This window comes from Elaeis guineensis, chromosome 15 (assembly GCF_000442705.2).
Source record: "Elaeis guineensis isolate ETL-2024a chromosome 15, EG11, whole genome shotgun sequence".
Lineage (NCBI taxonomy): Eukaryota > Viridiplantae > Streptophyta > Magnoliopsida > Arecales > Arecaceae > Elaeis > Elaeis guineensis.
Window position 1 is genome coordinate 55,699,648 of NC_026007.2, and position 5,020 is coordinate 55,704,667.

The window sequence follows — 5,020 nt, forward strand, 5'->3', positions numbered from 1 at the left end:
TTGATTCTTAAGTGTAATAAGTGCTTAAATGCTAAATGCTAACTTTCTTGAAGACTTTAAAAAAATTAAAAATTTTTATTATTCTTCTCTCCAATTTAATCGATATTGTCCTCAATGGAGTAGAAAAAATGAAGGGTGCATAAAAAGAGAAATAAAAAGAAGAGATATCACCTGATCCAGACATCTTTTCAAAATTAGTTCTCCCCCCAATTTAGCCAATTTTATCTTCAAATCTCTACAAAAGATACGAAGCAAGCCTCGATTAACCTAAACAAAATGCAAAAGAAAGCAAAAGCAAAAGCTGGAACTAGGTTGCCTCCCAAAAAGTACTAAGTTTATTATCTTCAGCCAGACCAAATTATTGACAGGTGCTTCCACGTAGAGCAATCCTTTATTCTTAAAAAAAATGAAGATCAGTTAAATAAAATAAAAGAAATTAGGTTACCTCTCAAAAAGTACTAAGTTTTAAGTCTTCAGCCGGACTGAACCCGTGATACAGAATCAATCAGAATAAATAGGCTCATAGAGAACCATGGCCTCCTCCTGAATTTCAGTAGGCAATTCCAAGAATGATTTTAATCTTTGTCCATTTACTTTAAAAGTAGCACCATTACTTAGATTTTTGATCTCTACAACCCCATAAGAGAAAACTTCTTTTACTATATAGGACTCTGTCCATCTAGATCTAAATTTTTCAGAAAATAAATATAGCCTAGAGTTATACAAAAAAACTTTTTGATCAGATGAAAATAATTTTTTAAGGATTGCTCGATCATGAAATATCTTAATTTATTCTTTGTATATCTTAGCATTGTCATATACCTCATTCCTGATTTTCTCAAGTTCATCAATTTGTAGCTTTCTATGTTATCCAGCCTCATCTAGATCCATGTTCAACTTTTTGATGGCCCATATAGCCATATGTTCAAGCTCTACTGGCAAGTGGCATGCTTTACCAAACATAAGTCTATAAAGAGACATTCCTAAGTTGATTTTGAAGGCAGTGCGATATGCCCAAAGAGCATCCATTAGCTTCAATGATCAATCTTTTCTATTGGAGTTCACAGTCTTCTCTAGGATTTGTTTGATTTGATGATTTGAAACTTCAACTTGGTCACTAGTTTAGGGATGATAGGGTGTGGCCAATTTATAGGTGATATTGTATTTTTTCATCAGGATTGCAAAGGATCGATTACAAAAATGTGTTTCCTGATCTCTTATAATAGCTCTAGGGATTCCAAAATGAGAGAGGATATTTTCTTTTAAAAAATTGATAATAATTTTGCTATCATTCGATCTACATGGTATAGTCTCTACCCATTTGGACACATAATCAATAGCCACTAAGATATATTCATTTTCGAAAGAGTTTGGAAGTGATCCCATGAAATCGATTCTCCATACATCAAAAATCTCAACAACTAAGATCAGATTTAATGACATCATATCTCTTTTTGTAATCCATCCTATTTATTGACATCTAGTGCAGTTTTTACAGTACTCATGTGAGTCTTTAAACAAATTGAGCCAGTAAAATCCACATTGGAGAACTTTTGCGGCAGTTTTCTTGGATCCAAAGTGGCCACCACAAGCTCGGTCATGACAAAAAGATAAAATACTTTTGATCTCATGGTCCGAAACACATCTTTTAATAATTTGATCAAGATATTGTTTAAACAGATATGGATCGTCCCAAATAAAATACTTTACTAGGACAAAAAATTTATATTTGTCCCAAGTAGTCTAGTAAGAGGGAATCCTACCAGTGGCTAAGTAATTGATAATATCAACATACCATGATTCTTTGGTCACGGATATGAGTTGTTCATCTGGAAAAGACTCTTCTATTGATGGTTCATTAGAGGGTGCATCAGTCAATCGAGACAGATGATCAGCCACTATATTTTCAGTTTCTTTCTTATCCCTGATTTCTAAATCAAATTTTTGAAGAAATAAAATCCATCGGATCAAACATGCCTTTGCATCTTTCTTTGTTAAAAAATATCTAATGACTGAGTGATCAGTGTATACAATGACATGTGACCCAACCAAATAAGATCTAAATTTTTCGAGGATAAAGACGATAGCCAAGAACTCTTTTTCAATGGTTGAGTAGTTAAGTTGTGCATCATTAAAGATCCTACTAGTATAGTAAATGACTCATGACAGCTTATCAATTTTTTATTCTAAAATGGCTCTGATAGCATGATCAGATGCATCACATATGAGTTCAAAGAGTTGAGTCCAATTGGATGGGTGAATGATGGGTGTAGATGTCAATGCCTTTTTAAGATACTCAAAAGAATCGAGGCACTCGAAAGTGAAATCAAATTTGACGTCTTTGGCAAGATGATTGGTCAGTGATCGAACTATATTGCTAAAATTTTTGATGAACCTCCTACAGAAACTAACATGTCCTAAGAATGAGCAAATTTTTTTGACTGATTTGGATGGTGACAGATTTGCAATCAAGTCTACTTCGGCTTTATCCACTTCAATTTTATTCTTTGAGATAACATGGCCAAGTACTACACCTTCTTTGACCATGAATTGATATTTTTTTCAATTAAGCACTAAGTATTTCTCCTTATACCTTTCTAAGACCAGTCATAAGTGATGTAGGCACTCAGAGAAGGTGGAGCCAAAGATGAAAAAATTATCCATGAATATTTCTAAAAATCTCTTGATCATATCAGAAAAGATACTGACCATGCACCTTTGGAAAGTAGATGGAGCATTACATAAACCAAAGGGCATACGTCTATAGGCAAAAGTTTCAAATGGACAGATAAATGTAGTCTTCTTTTGATCTTCTGGTGCTCTAGGAATTTGGTTATAGCCAGAATATCCATCAATTTGGTTATAGCCAGAATATCCATCAAGAAAATAATAAAACTCATGTCCAGCTAATCTTTTCGACATCTGGTCAATGAATGATAGAGAAAAATAGTCTTTTTTTATGGCTGCATTCAATTTTCTGTAATCAATACAAACTCTTCATCCAGTTTGGACTCTAGTCGGTACTAACACATTTGCTTCATTTTGGACCACTGTCATCCCAAACTTTTTAGACACTACTTGAATTGGACTAACCCATGAACTATCTGAAATGGGATAGATAATTTCATTGTCTAGTAACTTGAGAATCTCTTTCTTCACTACCTCCTTCATAGCTGGGTTAAGTCTTCTTTGGAGATCTCTGATTGGCTTGGCTTTTTTTCTTAAATAAATTTGATGTTGGACAATTGAAGGGCTGATCTCTTTGATGTTAGCTATGGTCCAGCCTATGGCTTCCTTATTCTCTCTGAGGATAGCTAAAAGTTTCTCCTCTTGGGTTTGATCTAGGTCTGATGCGATAATTACGGATAAAATTTCTGATGAACCTAGATACGCATATTTGAGAAGCTCAGGGAGTGTTTTGAGTTCTAGTTTAGGTGCTTCCTCAATTGATGGCTTGTGTATTGGTTCATCCATCCTCACAAGTGGTTCAACAGATGGTTGCCATTGTGGATAAACTCTCTGATCACTAGATGAAAAAATTTCATAAGCTATTTTAGATTCTTGATCTGACCAGAGATTACAGTCAAAATCTTCTTCTTCTAGGTCAATGGTCTCATAGATCTCATTCTGGATCAGATTTACATCAATGAATTAGTTTCTTTTATTTTTAAAATTAAAAATATTAAGATCAATAGTCATATTTCCAAATGAGAGCTTCATGAGTCTATTGCGATAATTGATTAGGATGTTGGTGGTTGCTAAGAACGATCTTCCTAAAATTACTAGGATGTGACCTTTTGGATTAATCACTGGTTCAGTCTCGAGGATCACAAAATCCACAAGGTAAATAAAATTACCGACATTAATTAACACATCCTCCATAACTCCTTTGGGGACCCTCACTGATCGATTTGCCAATTTCAATGTGATTTCTGATTCTGTAAGCTTTAATTCTCCTATCCTTAATTTTTTATAGACCGAATAAGATAAGATGTTCACACTAGCCCTTAAGTCTAATAAGACCCTGTCAATAATAATTTTCCCAATAACATAAGAGATTGTAGGAGATTCTGGATCTTTGTACTTAACAGACATGTGGCTCGATAGATATGAGCTCACACAAGCTGTCAAGAAGTTTTTTGGGGAATGTTGGTGGTCTTTTTCTTTGTGCATAGGTCTTTGAGAAATTTGACGTATATGGGAACTTGTTGGATCATATCTAATAGAGGGATATTTTACTTTCACTTATTTAAATATCTCTAAGATTTGATCCATACAGACTGAGTATCTGTTGGACTTAAGTCTATTTAAAAAAGGAGCTATAGGATTGGTAGGTGATGTCTTGGCTTGCTTAAACCCTGAGATGGATTCTGTAAGTAGCTTGGATATTTCATCAATCTCTGTTGACTTCTTAGACTTATCTGGATCCTTCAACTCAGTCTGATCGATCACTTGCTCATGAGGTGGTTTAAACAATGGGTCATCTTGACCTTCAAGTGTACTGATATGGTTGTCTACTTATTTTTCAGACCTTAAAGTGTGAATTACATTTAATTAGTTGATCTGGGCTCCTTGTTGTGGTCCTTGATTGTTCTAGGTCCTACGATTAGCCTCAGATTGACTTGATAGTTTATCTTTTTTTCTTTCACTCATAGCCATGGCTAATTGACCTAATTGCATCTCTAGATGGGCAATAACTTGGGTGTTGGAAGTTAAAAGTTGGCCCGTGGTCTGCATGAAGTTGTTTAGTGTGGTGTTGGTGTTACTAGTCGATTTCGTTAGGATTTTCAGACTCTTTTCTAGCGAGTTAAGCCTTTGATCATTACTGAAACCTGATAAGTTATTTGATGATTGAGTGGGTCTGGGGTTGGGTTGAGTGAAGGTAGATCTATTTGAGTTTGACTCTTGTGATAAAAAAAATTAAGATGGTTCCTCCATCCTGAATTATATGTTGGTGCATAGGGATCATTTGTGGATCTTTGATAGACTGCATTCATCTGTGCTACTTTGTTCTCGGCTA

General features: G+C 34.7%; 1 pseudogene; it reads right to left on the reverse strand.

Annotated features, from left to right (window-relative positions):
* Positions 1 to 867: 867 nt before the first annotated feature.
* On the reverse strand, positions 868 to 3,474 carry LOC140853965 (uncharacterized; annotated as a pseudogene).
* Positions 3,475 to 5,020: the final 1,546 nt, after the last annotated feature.